Genomic DNA, 21147 nt, shown 5'->3' on the forward strand with positions numbered 1-21147 from the left:
TTCGAACAGTGCTGGAGGAGTTTGTCTAGCCACATCACTCACCCTTGTCCCGGAGATCTCACGACACTTGTGCCTGGTCGGAGGATTCATGAATGTGATTGCTGCAGTTGAAACCCCCTCATCTCCAGCTGCTGGCTGATGATACTGGCCATTCAGGGAGATTCAAAATTGGCTCTTGCATTCCCCCTCCTTTGCACAGGAATTATATTTACTTGCACAGAAGGCTGAGTGAAGGCTAAGTCAGAGAGTTGTATGGTGCAGGATGTTTCAGTCTGCTTTCAATGCCTAAATGGAAGATGAGGATTAATTCCTTTATTTCTCAGGGAAATCAGTGTGGATCCATGGGCATGCTGCTAGCAAAAGTTCCTTGATCAAATATATTTTTCACAATGTGCAGATCACCCAATGTGTTCCAAAACTCTGAAAAGCACATTTTCTTGACTTGAGTGTCAGTTTGTGTTGACTTTGAGGAGGAAAAAAAGTCATTAACCTCCAGAAATTATAGAAAAAATAGTGTAGCTGCGTGGTATGGCAAAGTAATGAATAAACAATTATATGCAAATGAAGGCAAGATACTAGAGGTTTCAGAGTGCAGGAGTCTCAAATGAATTCCTTGTTTAATGAATATATATATATATTCTTCCCAAACAAATCCCTTGCCATAATTTTGTTAATAGCAGAGCACATGTTGAATCCTAGACAGCATTTTAACACGTTAGTAGGGATATAGTACAATTAACAAAACATCCAAAAACTATGGCTTTTTAAATTGTGTTCCTAGGAATAGCCAGTTGTGTGAGAGCCCAAGGTGTTTTAAATAGACTGATTACTTACATTGATTGATGATTGGGTTCAGAATAATTTTCTTGCCTTGGATGAGAAAAAATGACGTTATTGACCCTGTTCATTCAATCAAAATAGTAATGCAACATGAGCATGCCTCTTGCAGAAGCAGCAAGCCTCCAGGGGAGAGTCTAAATCATTCAGGGTCTGCCTTCAAGCTGTGTTTATGAATAAAATTGATTGACATTGCCTATTGCCCCTCCTCAACAGACATGCATCCACATGCGCTAGTCTTATTATAGATAAACAAGACATTGGGATTGCAGAAATTGGTTTTGTTCCATATTTCATTGGAAAGATAATCACTGCTATCCTTTTTGTGGCTAATGTGCCATTATGTGTAAAAGGGGAAAAAATGATTCAGTGTAAGGTATTATCAGAAGCACTCAGAGCTTATACTTAGTAAAGAAAGTTGATTACTTGAAATACCTGTCAAGAGAATTTTGTGTTCTCTAGATCACTTAAAAAGCCTACCTAATAACTGAATGTGTCATTATATTCCATTTCCTCCATGTTTAAGTAGCTCCTCCAGTATGGGCTCATTGGCCTCCCTCTCTGGGAAAATGTAGCCTTTTGTGATCTCTTTCTTAAAAAACACTCTCAAAGGTACACAGTCTAGAAGGCATGTTGCTATATCTCCTTCCACAACAAGATTTTTTAAAGCATGTTCATGTAGTATGGGTTAAGGGAGAGAGGAGACTTGTAATTGGGTTGAATCAGGGATTAAATGAGGTCAAGATTCAAGAAATGTGCAGAAGCATGGATCACATAACTTATAGCAGAAGGGTATAGTAAAAAAAAAAAAAAAAAAAAAATCACCTGCCTGACCAGGAGGTGGCGCAGTGGATAGAGCGTCGGACTGGGATGCGGAGGACCCAGGTTTGAGACCTCAAGGTCACCAGCTTGAGCGCGAGCTCATCTGGTTTGAGCAAGGCTCACCAGCTTGGACTCAAGGCTGCTGGCTTGAGCAAGGGGTTACTCGGTCTGCTGAAGGCCTGCGGTCAAGGCACATATGAGAAAGCAATCAATGAACAACTAAGGTGTTGCAACGAAAAACTGATAATTGCTGCTTCTCATCTCTCTCCGTTCCTGTCTGTCTGTCCCTATCTATCTCTGTCTCTGTAAAAAAAAAAAAAAAAAAAAAAAAAAAAATTACCCTTTCAGCTTGTACACAGCTGGCCCTTTCTCTGGGGAATGTACTTTCTTACTTACTTCTAAGAAATTGTCTTCTCCCAGATCAATTATATGGTTCTGGTATGAAGACTCTGCATTTTTAGTGACCTCACACAGGGATAGCCACCCCACCCATGTTGTAATCATGTTTCTCCTGATTTTTGAATGAATACGGAGAGCATATATGTCAGACCTTCTCTCCCTGGAGAATTTGAGACACATACATTTTGGAGTTACCAGTTAGCATGGTTTTGGGTGCAGGGAGGAAGCCCGTCGGAGAGGGAGAAACTAACATGTAGAGAGAAGCAGAGAAGGGGCGGTGGAGACAATTGTGGGTGGCACTGGAGACAACACAGTGACATGGTCATCTCTGAAGCCCAGCATTACCCCCACTTTTCTCAAATCTTGTCTATTTTATTGAAACTTAATCAGTTTTGTGTTTCTAGCACTTTCAGCCTAAAAGTTCTAATTAATAGAACAAAAGAAGCATTTCCCTAGAAAGTGCATTGTTAAATCAGTTCTTAGTTTTTGTCATATTGCAAGGTTTTGAGAATTTTCCTCGATGCAAACACATCCTTTCCATTGCTGGAATTTGTAAAAATTGGCTGGCCTCAGCAGAAGTGATTGTGCTTTCCTTGTACGTATTCCCATTATTGCTTTTCTCACACATGTAATTACTTGTTAACATCTCTCTCTCCTATGCATCTGTAAGCTTGTTACAGGGGGGGGGACCGTCCTATTTTTGACTCGGTTATCTTTAGATCTTGTAATAAATTCAGCCACAACTTATGTTTCAAAAACTGTTTTTTTTCTTTTGGGGTTCATTGGGCACCCATACCTTTTCTCAGGAGTCTGTGTGTGCCTAGAGTGAATTGCCTGGCACTTCCTGGGATCTTTCTCTTCTCTTCTGACTGCTATAGTTTCTACCAACTGCTCTGACTCCCAGCCTGGGAGCTCTGCCTTGCAGGCAGCTTTGTGGCTTCAAGAGTAACGTCTCCTTGACGTAGTGCTGTGCTTCTTCTCAGAAACAAAGCTTCAGATTTGGAAGGCAACAGTGAAGCCCCACAGGGAAGCAATAATATCAATTGTGACTCATTCCATTTACCTGGTTGGGTACTTTGGATGGCTTATCCCAGCAAGTTTCTGTTCAAAGAACATCTGTCACTTCTTCTAAATCCCTGTAAAGAAGCTGGCATCCAGTTGCTACTCCCTGAAAAACCCACGATTATTAAAATCACAAGCCCATACCTCTTCCACTTTTCTGTATTTTAGAAATGTGGTTAGCATGAAATATTTCCTAAGTGTCTAATCTATATTCACATATTTTTTTCGCTCTCATTGAATTTCTATATTACAGAGAGGGGAACTGGTACATATAGAAGTAAAATATTTTGCGACGGTCCAGGTCCGTAAGTTGTAGTCACTAGAGCAGAACTTGTAAAGGAAGCTGACCTTTGTCACATTAGAATTCTCAGAAGGTCCACAGTCCTTGCCATTTACTAGGTTCTCAATGAACGATGCCAAAGTGAGGTAACCTAGCTTCAAAATGTAGCTGCTTTCTATTACTCTACATTCCTTCAGAAAGAAGTAGCACATCAGTTAAGTATGTTGAGTTATCTACAAATCTCTTACTTGCATGACTTCAAATAACATTGACTGGATCTGCACTTGCCAACTTGTCATTTTAAATATTGGATTTGAATTCCAGTGTTACCGATATTCTTTTAAAAATCTAGCTCTTTGCCTTTGTAAGACGGTATCTGAGTGCCTCATTCTGCATCAATCAAAATGGGTTAATGGTGGGGTTTGAGAATACAAATGTTCTTTATTCATGTTTTATAAATATACAAATCAATGATATTTATAGAGTTGTGCAACTGTTATCATAATCCAGTTATAGAGCTTTTAAATCATGCTAAAAATTTCCCTTGAGCTGATTGGCAGTTTTCTCCAACTGCAAACAATATCCCTCCCAGGCAACCATTGATCTGCTTGGTGTCTCTATAACGTTACCTTTTTCTGCCTCATTTTGTGTAAATAAAATCCTCAGTATGAATCTTTAGTGTCTGGCTTCTTTCACTTAGTGCAATGATTTTAAGGTTTACACATGTTGTAGCGCATATCAGTATTTTCTTCTATATTACTGAAGAGTTGATTGTGTGGATAAATAATGCACGAATAAATTCTGTGTTTGTGTACTCGCAACTGTCACCCTGCTTTTGCTTCACCCCTGTATGAGTATTTGATGGATATTTGGATTGTTTCATTTGGGGCTATTAAAAAGAAAAAATGACCATTTTTCTAAAAAACATTTGTTGGGCAGGGTTTTGTTTCTCTGTGATAGATTTCTAACAGTGGACTTGTTGGCTCATACAGAAGGTTTATATTTCACTTTTTAAGAAACTGCCAAACTGTTTTCAGAACTGGCTGAACCACTTCATTTCTACCAGCAGCGTATGAGGGTTCCAGGTTCTCTGCAGCTTTCCAAAACTTTGTATGGTCATGCTTCTTGTTTAAAATTGTTCTTGAAGGCCTGTAGTGGTAGTTCATTGCAAGTTTAATCTCATTTCCTAATGACTAACAATGTGTAGCAAGTTTTCAGCCCTTTGCTTGTGTTCTTTGGTATGTATAGGTTCTGTCAATTTTAGGTCACCTTTCTTATTTTTGAGTTGTCATAGAGTGTTATATTATACCATATTATGCTATTATATTATGTTATTAAATTATTTTTTCATTTATACAGTGTATCCATAAAGTCATGGTGAACTTTTGACTGGTCACAGGAAAGCAACAAAAGACAATAGAAATGTGAATTCTGCACCAAATAAAAGGAAAACCCTCCCAGTTTCTGTAGGATGATGTGGCAGCATGTGCGTATGCACAGATGATGACGTAACACCGTGTGTACAGTGGAGCAGCCCACGGCCATGCCAGTTGAGATGTGGACGGTACAGAGGAAAGTTCAGTGTGTTCTGTGGCTCGCTAAATTCGAATCCATGACCAAAGTGCAACATGAATATTGGCACGTTTATAATGAAGTGCCACCACATAGGAATAACATTACTCGGTGGGATAAGCAGTTGAAGGAAATCGGCAGTTTGGTGGAGAAACCCCATTCTGGTAGGCCATCAGTCAGTGACGAGTCTGTAGAGCAGGGGTCCCCAAACTACGGCCCACAGGCCACATGCGGCCCCCTGAGGCCATTTATACAGCCCCGCCGCACTTCCGGAAGGGGCACTTCTTTCACTGGTGGTCAGTGAAGTTGGAGTACTGTACATGGCACTGCCACAAAGTGCAGCGTCACTCACGTACAGTACTACTTCCGGTGACGCAAGATGCATGCGTCATGGCTCCGGAAGCGCATCATATCACTTGTTACGGCTAGCAGTGACAAATATGGAACCAGACATTGACCATCTCATGAGCCAAAAGCAGGCCCATAGTTCCCATTGAAATACTGGTCAGTTTGTTGATTTAAATTTACTTGTTCTTTATTTTAAATATTGTATTTGTTCCCATTTTGTTTTTTTACTTTAAAATAAGATATGTGCAGTGTGCATAGGGATTTGTTCATAGTTTTTTTTATAGTCCGGCCCTCCAATGGTCTGAGGGACAGTGACTGGCCCCCTGTGTAAAAAGTTTGGGGACCCCTGCTGTAGAGGCTATACGAGATAGCTACCTAAGGAGCCCTAAAAAATCTGTGCATGAGCCCACATCGAACTGCACTGAATAGGTATGAAACTGGGAGAGTTTTCCTTTTATTTGGTGCAGATTTCCCATTTCTATCATCTTTTGTTGCTTTCCTGTGACCAGTCAAAAGTGCACCATGACTTTACGGACACACTGTATTTTTAAAATATTTTATTGAATTATTTTGGTGACATTGGTTAATAAAATTACACAGGTTTCAGGTGTACAGTTCTACATCATCTATATGTTGCCTTGTGTGTTCACCACCTCAAGTCAAGTTCCCTTCCATCACCATCTATCCCTCCTCCACCTCCCCCACCCTTCTTTCCTTTCTTTTATTTTTATTTTTATTTTTCTGAAGTTGGAAACGGGGAGGCAGTCAGACAGACTCCCGCATGCGCTTGACCGGGATCCACCCGGTACTCCCACCAGGAGGTGATGCTCTGCCCATCCGGGGCATTGCTCTGTCGCAACCAGAGCCATTCTAGCACCTGAGGCAGAGGCTATGGAGCCATCCCCAGCTCCCGGGGCCAACTTTGCTCCAATGGAGCCTCAGTTGCAGGAGAGGAAAAGAGAGACAGAAAGGAAGGAGAGGGGGAGGGATGAAGAAGCAGATGGGCGCTTCTCCTGTGTGCCCTGGCCAGGAATCGAACCCAGGACTCCTGCACACCAGGCCGATGCTCTACCACTGAGCCAACCAGCCAGGGCCTTCTTTCCTTTCTGCAATCCCACACTGTTGTCTTTGTCTATAAATGTTTTCCTTTGCTTAATCTCTTCAAAAAATGTTATTTATTTCATACTGTGTTATATAATATATTACAGATGTAAGTACTTTGTCAGATACATATTTTCCAAATATATTCTCTCAATTTATGCCTTGTCTTCTTATTTTATTTTCTTTATTTATTTCTTGACAGAGGCAGAGAGTCAGAGAGAGGGACAGACAGGGACAGACAGATAGGAAGGGAGAGAGATGAGAAGCATTAATTCTTCGTTGCGCTCCTTAGTTGTTCATTGATTGCTTTCTCATACGTGCCTTGACTGAGGGGCTATAGCAGAGTGAGTGACCCCTTGCTCAAGCCAACGACCTTGGTCTTCAAGCCAGTGACCTTGGGTTCAAGCCAATGACCACGAGGTCATGTCAGTGCTCCCCCGTTCAAGCCAGCAACCCCCGCGCTCAAGGCAGATGAGCCCATTCTCAAGCCGGAGACCTTGGGGTTTCAAACCTGTGTCCTCAGCATTCCAGTTCGATGCTTTATCCATTGTGCCACTACCTGGTCAGGCTTTTTTATTTTCTTAACAGTGTCATTGGAAGTATAAATATGTTTAATTTAAAGAAGTGTAATTTACTTTATACATATTTTTGATATGATAATTTGTTATTTAATTTATAGATATATGTCTCAATTTTTTGATTTTATATCTACTAACTCTTTGCCTAACCCAAAGCCTAGAAATTTTACTCCTATATTCTCTTTGAAGAGCCATTAAGTTTCAGCTCTTACATTAACATTAATGACTGATTCCGAGTGAATTTTGGTAAGCATCTAAATTCATACTTTTGCATGTGGATACATAATTATACCAGTACCATTTATTTAAATCCCAATTGAATTGCAATTGTCAAAAAAATGACCACAAACAAAAGGGCTTATTTATGGACTGTCAGTTCAGTTTCACTGATCTCTGTGCTTCTCCTTGTGCTAATACCACATTTTCTTTTTTATCGTTACTTTGTAGTAAATTTAAAATCTGGTAGGTGAAGCCCTCCAAATTTGTTCTTCTTTGGCAGAAAAGTTTTGGCTATTTTAGGTCTTTGCATTTTAAATTTAGCTTGGTATTTTCTACAGAAAAGTCTTGCATGATTTTGACAAGGACTTTTTATTAACACTGTAGATCAGTGTGGGAAAAATTAATTCATGACCATGGCATGTATCCTCATTTATTTAAATTTAATGTGTTTCAGCAATGCTTTATGGTATATAGCAGGAGTCCCCAAACTACGGCCCGCGGGCCGCATGCGGCCCCCCGAGGCCATTTATCTGGCCCCCACTGCACTTCTGGAAGGGGCACCTCTTTCATTGGTGGTCAGTGAGAGGAGCATAGTTCCCATCGAAATACTGGTCAGTTTGTTGATTTAAATTTACTTGTTCTTTATTTTAAATATTGTATTTGTTCCCGTTTTGTTTTTTTACTTTAAAATAAGATATGTGCAGTGTACGTAGGGATTTGTTCATAGTTTTTTTATAGTCCGGCCCTCCAGTGGTCTGAGGGACAGTGAACTGGCCCCCTGTGTAAAAAGTTTGGGGACCCCTGGTATATAGTATATAAATCTGGTATAGCTTTTGTTAATTTTACTCTAGTGTACATTATTCTGTTTGATGCTATTCTGAGTAGAATTGGGTGGGTTTTTTTGTTTTTGTTTATTTGTTTGTTTGTTTTTTACAGAAACAGAGAGAGTCAGAGAGAGGATAGAAAGGGACAGACAGACAGGAATGAAGAGATGAGAAGCATCAATCATCAGTTTTTCATTGCGACACCTTAGTTTTTCATTGATTTCTTTCTCATGTATGCCTTGACCATGGGCCTTCAGCAGACGGAGTAACCTCTTACTCGAGCCAGCAACCTTGGGTCCAAGCTGGTGAGCTTTGCTCAAACCAGATGAGCCCGCGCTCAAGCTGGCAACCTTGGGGTCTCGAACCTGGGTCCTCCATATCCCAGTCTAACGCTCTATCCAGTGCACCACCACCTGGTCAGGAAAATTGTTTTCTTGATTTTATTTTCTGATTGCTCATTGCTAGTATATAGAATTCAATTGATTTTAGATATTAATTGTGTGCCTTGTGACCTTGTTAAACTCATTTATTCATTCTAGTGAATTTTGTGTATGGGTGAAAGGGCTTATCAGGTTATAACATTTGCAAATGAAGATACTTTTGTTTCTTTAGATTTGTTTAATTTCTCCCCACGTCCTCCTTTTCCTTTTCCTTGCCGTAATATAAATTTGCCAGGACAATGCTGAATAGAAATGGAGAGAATATAGCAGAATCTGTTTGCCATTTTTCTTATCTTTGGGGGAAAGCATTCAGTCTTTCACCACTAAATGCGATGTTAGATTTAAAGTTGTGTGTGTGTGTGTGTGTGTGTGTGTGTGTTTGCTAAAGATCCTATCTATTCCCAGCTTATAGTGAAATGTAACTGTGAATGGGCATTGAATTTTTCCTCCAAGCTCTTTGCATTTATTAGATTTATCATGTGGATTTTGCCTTTTCTTTTACCAAAAGTGCAGTCACTGTGGTTGATTTTCAGATATTTAACCACCCTTATATTTGTAGTATAAACTCCACTTGATTGTGATGTATAATCTTTATTATATGTTGCTGAACTCAGTGTGCTAATGTTTTTTAAAAGTTTATGCATCTTTATTTATAATCAATGTTCGTCTACACTATTGTTTTCTTAATGTTTTTGTAAATGTTTGTGCTCATGGTAATAGTGGCCATATATATATAGTGACTTGGAAAGTATCCCCTTCTATTATGTTTTCTGGAAGAGCTTTTAAAGGGAAGGTGTTTTTTTGTTTGTTTGTTTTTTAATGTTGGATATAAATCATAATGGAGCCACTTATACCTAAACTTTTCTCCCTCAGAATATTTTAAATTACTAATTTAATTTCCTTATATAAGTCTATTCATATTCTATTTCTTATTTCTCTGAATGAATTTTAGTGATATGTATCTTTTTAGAAATTTGTCCATACACATTGCTTTATCTAATTTGTTACTATTCAGTTAAGCTATTGTTTCCTCATAAACATTTTAATTTCTTTAGGGAAGGTAATGATGACCCTTTTTCATTACTGATTTTGGTAACATGTTATGTTTGTTTTATTTTCTTGGTCTGTCTAGCTAAGGGTTTATCAATTTTATTATTTAAAAAAATCAACTTTTGGTTTTATTAGTTTTTCTCTATTGTTTCTTTTTTATTGATTTACTGTAGTACTTTTTTTTTTTTACTACTTCTTGCTTTGATTTTAGTTTGCTCTTCTTTTTATAATGAGCTAAAGTGACACCTAAGTGATTAATTTGGGACTTTTTTTTCTTTTCTGATACTGTATAGGCAATTAAAGTTTCAGCTCCTTTAAGATTTTTATTTAGCTGCATTCTATAAATTTTAATATAATGTGTTTTCATAGTTTTAACAGTTCACAGTATTTTATGATTTCATGGGTTATTTGTGTTGTTTAATGTCCATGTAGTGGTGTTGTCTCAGGTGTGTTTCTGTTGTGGATTTCTAATTTAATTTCAAATTGTTAGAAACTATACTTCACATACTTTCAATCTTTTCAACTTTTTGAGAATTCTTTTATGGCTCAGCAAGTGCTCTATTCTGGACAATGTTTCATGTGTGCTTAAAAAGAGAGTATGTTCTGCAGACTCCGGGTGAAGTGTTCTATTGATGGAGGTAAGAACGACTTGTTGAGAGTTTCCCCGTTGGTTTCTTTCCACTTCGACTGTTAACTGTTGTAAGCCATTGCAATCTGTTGTATTAAACTGTTTATTTCCCCTTTAAATTCTTTTAGTTTTTATGTACTTTGGGGCTTTATTGTCAAGTGTATGTGTATTTATAATTTTGACACATCCTTGATGATGTTTTTACTGTTATGAAATGTCCATATTTTTTCCTAATAACATTTTTGGTTTTAAAGGTTTTTTGTGATTAAAAATATAGCCACTCCAGCTTTTTTATGGTTACTGGTTGCATGTTATATATTTTATTTTTCCATTATTTTATTTTAAATATAGTTATGTTTTTGTGTATCTATTGTAGACAGCATTTAATTTTTTTTTTACTTTGATAATCTATACTATTTGAGTGGGGTTGTGTAGCTTAGTCACATTAAATATGATTATTAATATGATTGGTTTTACCTCTATAATTTTGATATTTGCTTATCTACTATCCTCTTTCCTTCCTTTTTCCTTCTTTACTATTTTATAACTCAATATTTACAAGTGCAATTTAAATTTTTATGTTAATTTTTTACCATATATTTTAATGATGTTCTTAGCAATTGCTCTCAGAATTATAATATAGTTTAATATATCCCAATCTACTTCAAAATAATACTAACTTAACTGAAGTAAAATAGAGAATCTTTGCTCCAATGTATATCCTTTTATCTTACTTTTGTGCTAACATTGTTATTTATGTTATATCTATATATTATAAATAAAAATACATTGTTATAACTTTTTTGCTTTATTTAAGCTTAAATCTCTTAAATATTTAACAGAAAAAGTAATGAAATATACAGAGAGTCTTTTATATTTACCAGAGCATTTACCACTTCCAGTGTGCTTTGTTTCTTAGTTTGGATCTGAGCTACCCTCTGGTGTCATTTCCTTTCAGCGTGAAAGATTTCCTTTTATATTTTTGGTAAATTAGGTCAGCTAAGAATGGCTTTTCTCAGTCTTTGTATATCTGTGCATATCTTTATTTCAGTTTCACATTTGAAGGGTAATTTTGCTAGATATAGAATGTTTGCTTGATATGTATTTTTCCCTTCAGCACTTTAAATAGGTCATTTCAACGTCTCCTGGACTCCATTGTTTTGAAGGAGAAGTCCACTGATAGACTTTCCATTGTTATTTTATATATGAGTTGTTTTTCTCTTGCTGCTTTCAACATTTCTTTTTGTTTTTCAATTGTTTGTCCATGGAATATCTAGGTATAGCTCCTTTGTGTTTATTCTATTTGAGTTTTGTTGAATGTCTCATATCTATAGATCATTAGATTTTTATCAAATTTAAAATATTTTTGTCATTATTTTATCAACATTTTTAACCCCTTCCCAACCTGTGCTCTTCTGTGACTCCCTTACACCTCTGTTGGTATTCTTCATATTGTCCCACAAATCTTTGAGACCTTGTTTATTTTCTTTATCTTTTTTTCACTCTGTTCTTTAGATTGGATCATTTCTATTGATCCATATTTAAACTCATTGATTATTTCTTATGCCATATCAACTATAGTGTTTAACACTTACAGTAAATTTTAAATTTCAGTTAATGATTTTTTTAACTTTATATATTTTTTATAATTTCTCTTTTTATGGTTATTTGTTTATTTATTGACATACTTTTTTTTCAAATTATTTAAACATAATTTCCAGTTGTTTTTTCAACAAGTTTATCATAGTTGCCTACATATCTTATCTGTTACATCCTATATCTGGTGACATCCAAATAAATTTTCTAGTAAAATGTTTTATTTATTATTGAATTAAGGTCACACATTTTTTTCTTTGCATATATCATAATATTTTATTGAAATACTAGACATTTTACATTCTCCATATAGCAACTCTGGGTTCTGACTCATTCCTTCCCTTGAGGATGGTTTTTGTTTTTATTTTATTTGTACTTTATATTTGTATATTTGTACTTTGTTATTCATGTTGTTTGTTTATTTGCTTATGTGTTAAAAATATAACTTGCCTAGACTAGATCTGTGAAATCTCTCTCTCCCCTGAAATGTATAGGTTTTGATGTCTCTAATCAGTTTTGTATTTTCTGTTTTATTTAAGTTAGAATCCTATGTGTTGGCCTGTTTCTTCAGAGATAGATAGGTCTATTTCTTCTTTGATATTTAAAGAGGTTGTTCTCAAATACGACAAACCAAGAGGACTGTCATTGTTGCTGATGGATCCGTGTGTGAGTTTGGGACCACATTCATAGTTTAGACTGACTTCAACTCTCCTCTGCTTTAATTTTTCCAATATTGTCTATCCTATCACCTCTGGGCATGCACTTACATACATTCAGCTATGGTTATGTCAGTGACTTGCACCCTGTCTAAGCTAGACTACACATAATGCACATCCTTGGGTCTTTCTAGGCTATGGGGAGAAATTTTCAAGCCTCATATAGCCACCCAACTTTCTAGAAATCCTTTTTAATAACACTAGCTAGTTTGTAAATCTATAGTGACAACACTCCAAATCAAGTGATCCCTATATCCATTGCAGTGGCAATGAGATGCTGGTTTTGATAGCCTGCTCCAACCTGGTTGAACTGTCATACTGGAGAACCAGGAATGAGAGCAGACCTTGACAAGAGCATCAAAGATTCCCAGTGATTCTATTTGCCCTCAATAGTTTTCATAAATAAATATTTCTGATTTTTTTCTATGCTTTTAGTCAATTTACAGAGTGCTAAATTTGTTTCTATATTTTAGATACCTTCATAATTCTTTATCGGGGAGGAGACTTGTTGACCTCACTACATCAGGCTATAGATTTTTATAATTTTTAATTTCTTAGTACCCAACACAATTCTTAGATCACTGGAGTATTTACATTTTACTGAATTTATAAATTGACCAAGGGAATAAAAGAGGAATGTTATCTTATGCAGCTCAGGGATTCCCGAATGTAAACTAAAGGCTTTGCTATGTTCTTTGTAAGAGTGTACAAGAGACATAATCTAGAGATAATTGGTCTTCAACTCAGAATGATTAACTAACAAGACTATAGTCCCTGGAGATACAGTGGAACAAGTTGTATATACATGCCAATTTATGACAGTTTCTAGACACATCTATAGGTCTCATGTTGCTTAAGACAGATTTCTAGCTGTTATTTAAATAAGGGAATTGTAGCTAATAATTTAGGCAGCATTTTTATTTTGACCTCAGCTCCCAGTGCTGGTTGTTGGTTAGAGAAGGATTACTATTTCTGGATGATTTTAGAATTCCAAATCTATTATTGTATACCAGGGACTCACACCCACCTTGACCATTTTGATATGTTTAGGTTATATCTCTGAAAAGAAAGAATATTGAAGTAAATAACTGTTCTCAAATAGATGATATATAGTAGTTACACTTAGGTTTAGTTTAATCATGCTGCCAGTTTAAAAATTATAGATTTTTTTTCTAAAGAAAAATGCTTAAGATTTGCAAGAAAGCATGGAACAGATGCTGAGATACCAGTTCAAAATCTGTCACTAAAATTGTCTGCATAGCCATTTAACTATAGCTATTCCTCCCCCATTTTTAGCTTTAGAAACAACATATAATCCAAACCCTTCCAGTGGGTGATTTATACCATCTAGTATGATTCTGCTGTCTTTCCAAATTCTCCAAACCTCCAGTGATAGTCAGTCTCCAAATATCTCCTCCTATACTTAAACACATTTCTATTGACTGCTATATGTAAACTTTTCCCCAGTGTCAGTGCACCTGGGTAAGACTTCTGCATATTCAAATGTTATTCTTGCATGACCAACTGGTGGAGCTGGGCTCCAAGACTCACTACTACAGTGAATTGAGATAGTTGCCAACATTATAGTTTTGGATGCCACTGGTATAGTGATAGTGTTTTTTTATCACTAGGCTAGACAAATATTGGACAGATGGTAATATGTTATGGCTGATTATTAAACATTTAGTTGAGTGTTCCATGAGCCATTTATGCTGACAATAAAATTAAATGAAGTAAGGGCATCTGAATTCATGATCAATTCAATTTGTCAACCAATGCAAATAACATAATAGTATTTATGTCAACTAAAATAACATGGCCTTCCCTGGCAAGGTAGCTCAGTTGGTTAGAGCATCATCTTGATATGCCAAGGTTGTGAGTTTGATCCCTGGTTGGGACACATACAAAAATCAACCAATGAATGCATAAATATTTGGAACAACAAATTGATCTCTCTCTCTCTCTTTCTATCTTCCCCTCTTCTTTCCCCTCTCTCTAAAAAAAAAAAAAAAATCGGTAAATAAAAGAACAGTGGCTAAGAACTAGACAAATGAGGTGGAGAAAATGCCTTGGCATCTAATAGATTAAGGGACTGCTGTTTTTGTTGTTGTTGTGTGTGTGTGTGTGTTTAAATCATTTAAATCAGTCTGTTAGAATATTAGTGAAAATAAGAGGTCTTTTGGTGTCAGTTGAAAAGTAATTGTTTTGTTTTTTGGGGTTTTATTTTTTTGTATTTTTTCGAAGTTGGAAGCAGAGAGGCCGTCAGATTCTTGCATGCACCGGACCAGGATCCACACAGCATGCCCACCAGGGGGCAATACTCTGCCCATTTGGGGCAATGTTCCATTGCAGCCGGAGCCATTCTAGCACCTGAGGCAGAGGCCATGGAGCTGTTCTCAGGAGCCGTCCTCAGTGCCTGGGCCAACTTTGCTCCAATGGAGCCTTGGCTGCAGGAGGGGAAGAGAAAGATAGAGAGAATGGAGAGTGGGAAGGGTGGAGAAGCAGATTGCCGCTTTTCCTGTGTGCTGTGACTGGGAATTGAACCCAGGACTTTTACACACCAGGCCAATGCTCTACCATTGAGCTAGCTGGCCAGGGCCTAAAAAGTAGATGTAAGAGCCAGAGGAAATAGTTGCTGCTTTTCACACAAACATCATTCTAGGAGCTCTACAGGGCATTATAAATGAAAGGTACCCCTGAAGTCTTCTGTTTTTTTTCCCTTAGTTTCTGCATTTATCTCCATCAGAACTCCTATTATATATCTCATAATAAGTTTTTGTGTCAGTAAATTCCTTTCTTGACACTGAGCTCCTTTAGAATAGACACTATTCTTATCATACATTTCATAATAAGTTTTGTGACAATAAACTAATTTTCTTGGAAATGAACTATTTTAGGATGTGACACTGTTTTATAAGGGTTTTTTGTTCGTTTGTCTTTTGACTCTCTAATGTCTAGCATGGTGTATAAAACACAGTAGGCTCCTTGTTGATTGCTGACTTACTCAATGCACAAAGGGAAGAGGAAGGGAAATAAGATCACATGCTCACTTATATTTGGTTCACCATCATGTTCAGACACTTGGTAGAGTGACAGGGCTGAGAAATTGTACTTTTGGGGTAAGTGATGAGTGATTTTTTCTCCAAGCCTTGTTACTGGGACTAATATCATGAATCCAGAGTTCATCATATTGCCCTGAGAAGCTGAGTTATGCGATTTGGAACCAAGTAAAGATTTTGAAAAACCTTGAGAACAAATATAATGGACATGGAAACAATACTGAAAATGCAGATTGGAAAGGTAAGGAGAATGATTGTTACGTGAACAGATGGTAGTTTAGGAATTTTTTTTTAAACTAAATTTTGATATAAACAATAATATCTTATTTCTGCAAAGATCCCACAAAGATTCGTGTATTGAGCGCTCACTTTGTGCCGGCAGAGTCCTTTGTGCTAGGGAGGCAAGCTTGGATACAGACGCATTTCTGCCTCCAAAGGTCTTAAACCCTGACTGGAGAGAGGCAAGGTCATGAATAAATAAAGACAAACATATGTCGCAGGTGCTCTTTTTGAGATGATGCTCCAAGAGACGATGTGGTCAATTGCACAGTAAGTCTCAAGGACAAGGAAGACTTGGTAAAAGAGTGACCTCTCAGCTGAGCATTGAAGAGAAATTTGACCACCAATGAGGGGAGGGAACAGGAAGCAGTGTGAGTACGAAATGATTGTGTGATAGCCCATTAGGCCGGTATCAGCAGGGAAGGCAGCTGTGGCTTTCATTGCAGTGAGATCTGTACCATCAGGTGCTGTCAGGTGGAAACGGCAGGGTAAGTAGCATATTTGATAGCAACCAAGATAAAGCTCCCTTGCAAATTGAACTTGAAACAAGCTAGATGTAAATACAGATCTATTAAGGCAAAGTGCTTCATGTGTCAATATCTATTAACTGCTTGATGCTGAGATGTATTGGTGCTGAGTGGCAGGAGCTGGGGGGCCTGCCAGTCCCTGTAGGGAATAAGACCAAGTGAGGTTTTTCCCAAAGAGAAGTATTTGCTTACAAGTACACACAACCTCTGTTGTATTACAATGTGATTATACTTCAGGCTCTTCTGAGAGATAAAATTGTCTGTGATGGAAATCAGAGAGAGAGAAAAAGAGAGAGAGAGAGAGAGAACACAATGCACGCTGGGGCTGGTTGACAGCAGGCAAGATCAAACTGTCTTTTAACTTCTATCAGACAAGGGATTAACATTGGATTTTGTGATATTTTTGACTGATACGCAGATAGTTCCATTAAGAACAATCTTGGGAAATTATTGGAATGCATCTACTTAAATGGGTGGGTGATAAATTATATCGCTGTAGCTGCCTTTATAAAGAGGAGAAGATTCTGTAGTTAGACACTGGGGATTAGGCTTTGCTCTGTATTTTACAATTATCTTATTTCCCCATCTTAAATTATTAAAGTGGAGCTGATGGTTTTTTGTCATTCCACAGAGAACAAGCATATCTCACTATCATGAAGCCAGAACTCTCTTTCTATTTTGTTTATATCTCCTGCAAGATCCCATAATACAAATATCTCTCACTGTAATGAAAAACACACATTTCTAAGCAGAATGATATCTGATCCACCATTGTGTTTTTATTTATCCATTATGCCCTTTTGAAAGGACAAACACATGCATTTCATTTGCCATCTTATCTTTATTGTATCCTACCCCTGTTTTTACCATCTACAATGGCCTTTGTGACTTCCAGTCCAGATTGATGAGATAGACTGGTGTGGTGCTATTGCCACAGGGATAAGATGAAGCAATGAAAAGTTTTGAGTCTAATAAAAATTTTAAATGCTTTTAAAATAGCAAATGCTATTGCCCAGGGTTGAATTTGAGTGAAGTTGAACCAGGTCTGAATGTCCAACAACCATTTTAGATTTTGTCAAAATTAATAATGGTGCTTTATCCATGAAAGTACTGTGAAGGTTTACTTGTACTAATTGAGTAGAAACTGCCAGTAGAATTGTTATTGTAATTCACATATGCTGAGCTGTACCACTAAGGTGCCAGGAATAGCATTTCAATAACAATTACAAAAACAATTGTACTTTCACCAATCCTTCCTCCCAAATAGTTCTGGGAAATCCCAGAATCTCTTATGTGACCCATGGACCAGTTAGGGTTTGTCAATATAAAAAAAAACAACAAAAACAAATCTTTCAAACCTGTGAGAATTTTTTAGTTTATTTGAGCCAAACTGTAGACTATTGACAGGAAGCAGAGTCCCAACAGACTGCGAAAATGCTCCTAAAAATGGCAGTTTCACCACTGATTTTATACATTAGAAACAAAGGGAAAAACATAAAGGGGCTACATGAAATTTATTGGTGATAGATTACGGAGGCAGGAGAAAGCAAAGTGGAGAAATCTCTGAGATTGGATAAAAAATAAAAATGTGTATACTAAAACTTCTTTTACATAAGGAGGCATAAGATAGATAAACTAATTAACATGATATTAATAACAACAAAGGGGTTTGTTGGTTCCTGCTCAGATGGGATGCCTGCTCTGGGGGGCAGAAAAAGATCACCCCTACATTTCAAAGGCATGTTATCAGGTACATTATTGTAAATGCAAAAGATAACACAAAGGCTTCAAAGCAAGCATTGACCTTAGTACAGATAGAGAATAACTCCCTAGGACATGACTACTCACCATAAACTGCTTTTAGTTAAAAGTTTTCATTTCAGACCATCCTGTGTGGTTACTTTAGGTCCCTGAGTCTGTAAAGGCCACCATGCAGGCTTTCCCTGAGCTTGTCACGTTCAGCATGTAGCCCCTTATTCACCCACAGATTCTTAGAAATTTAAGAATTATATCCATGTTTCTCCTCTTATTCTTTGACTTGCTCTAATAATGTCTACTATTTCAGTATTCTGTCTCACTGTCCCGACAAAGCTATTTAAATATTCTGGTAATTTTAACATCTTTCTTCTAGGTCACATCATCCCACTTTCTCTTTGTCCCTGAAAGCAAGATAAATATAATTATTCAGACCATGAGCTTCACTTTCAAATTGGAAATATTGTCACAGCTTATATCATCAAGTTTTCCAGTAAGAAGATCACTAACTCTTACTTGTAAATCTCTTTTTCCATTTTGTGTAACATAGGATATGATCTGTAGTCAAACAAGGCAAATCTATTCCAGTCATTAGTTTTCACTGTCCACGGGGAGAATAGAAGAAGATAGGAGAAATGTTCCTGGTTTGACAACACTGCCTAATTTGTCTATCCAGGGAAACATCCTCTGGGTCAAACAGAAATAAACCACCTCGTCAATTAGTACCAGCATCTTCTACAATAAATAGATCTGTCACTTTGTACTGCTTCATGGTGTGGAGAAAAATGTTTCTTGAAAGTGAAAGTTCTTAGCTTATTGTGGTATAAAAATAGTCTTTAGTTCTGTATCGGCTGAATGGTTTAGATTTTTAGAACAAAAAATCATCCCTTTAAAAATTATTTTCTCTGGTGTAACTGATTTGGGCAAACATTTATGCAACATGTATTCCCATTGGATTAGAATTGAGTTTCTGTTAGGCTGAGCAAGTGACCCCCCCCCCCCCCCATGAACTGCATAGTCTGATTTATAAGAGATTGAGGCACCTACTGAGAAGCCACCTCACATGGAGTTTAGGCATGTCTGGAAGGCTGGAGGTTGGGTAGACACAATGGTAACCCAAATGCAAAGTGGAGGAAACTAGGCTCCACAGTCTGAATTTATCATATCGAAGACAAAGTCTGGCTCAGTGATCTAGATTCTGCAACAGGAGATGGGGTGAGAAGAGAGAGGCAGTTCTATTTATAACGCATTGGCTAATGAAAATAATGTTACTGGAATGTAATAGGCGACCCCTGATGGTCCATTCATTTCTGTTCCTTTCAATAGTTACACATATGGACACAAATTTTTTCTAGTGGAACTAAAAATACAAATGCATATTTACACACTTATTTGTATAACAGATTAAAACCTCAATCCGTGTATTGGAGCAGCATAATTACATCCACATATAGCATTTGCATATGAAAGTCCTTGATTTGCATGGACAATTATAAGTACTCTTTTTGCTGATGCAAATGAAGGAACACCTTTGGAAAATTGGCCTCATAATTTCTAATCATATATCATTGAGTAGTGCATACAGTTTTAGGGAAGGAATTGGCATCATTTTAAGAATAAGAAGTCATTTAGGCAGATTTTCTCTGCGAGAAGTGCTTGACAGAATAATTTTTTTCCTCTAATAATGCTTAAAAATTGAGCATTCAGTGGTGCAAAGCTGAAGAAGATAAAGGATTGGCTTGGGATTTCCTGGATACACACAGAATGGTGTGCTTGACTTCACTTGACTGTCATGAGAAGAATTTTATAAATTTATAAATATTTTATTAGAAGCAATCAGAGTATTGTTTGGTTGTAATCTTTGCACCACAGAGGACTGAAATCCCCAAAAGAAAGGAATTATAGGAAATCACTGGTTATGATTAAAAGGGTCAAAGCTCTTGGTTTAGAAGGCAAAGGGCCATGAGAGGCATTTCCAGTCACATTTCCTAGGTTTCTATGTCTTCAAATAAATTTCAGTGTGAGTTACATTATTTCCTAAGAGATAGTGAAACTCACATTAGGATTTTAGCAGTTGTCAAAAAGCCCAGGATCTCTCAAAAGACTAATTATTTGACATGATCTTTAACGTTGACTTTCTGTCCAGAGTGTTTGGTCTGTCCTGGGTGTTTCTCTCTGGTGATCAGTTATTTAGATATGTGAAATTGCTTCTTGTCATGAGCATGATCAGGAGGAGAAAATTTTCAGCTCTTATCATTTATGTACTTTTGGTAATTACACTTCATTTACTGAGTCATGAGCAATGACATTTTGTGTCTAAGTGAATAGAGTTATAATGAATTCACCTCAGATTGTTAAATCTTATGTCTGAAACTGAGGTGACTCTGCCTTTTTAAACCACCGTGTAGTAAGACTCCCGTCCCCGTTTACCCAAGGGTATAGCCATTTGAATATACAAAACAGATGCCTCTTAGATGGCTGCTGACTGCTCTATCCAAAGGAAGTTGAAAAATAGATCTTTTCAAAAGGCATTGGGAGGCTGTGTTGGAAACACATAACCGCAGTTAAGTGAGTCATGGTGCAAGGACGTCGTCTCAGCCTGGTGGGGCAAACCATCCTCCTTCACTTCCTTCAAAGCTCACACAGGTTTATATCTCTGCCAGAAAGGATTCTGGGCATCATTCTCCTGCACATTTTATTCTTGTACTTTTAGATATGTTAGCAATTCCAGAAACTGTTATTGCCTTGGCATATTAATTCAATTTAAACTCAGAATTGATTCCCAGTTGTTTCATTCATATATTTATGGTATATAAATATAACATATACATATAAATATATATAGAGAGATAGAACTGTGTATGCATATGAATATACATAAAACTGAGTAAATGTGTATAAATATGCACACAATCTATGTATATATGTGTGTGTTCCAACTGAAGAGTTCATCCATAATGATAGTGAGGTTTTGTTTTTGTCTTTTTTTTTTATCTCATGGAATAGGTTTTGAAATCTGGAGAATTTTTGAGAGCACTTCAATAATTATAAGACC

Source organism: Saccopteryx leptura, chromosome 5 (genome assembly GCF_036850995.1).
Source record: "Saccopteryx leptura isolate mSacLep1 chromosome 5, mSacLep1_pri_phased_curated, whole genome shotgun sequence".
Classification (NCBI taxonomy): Eukaryota; Metazoa; Chordata; class Mammalia; order Chiroptera; family Emballonuridae; genus Saccopteryx; species Saccopteryx leptura.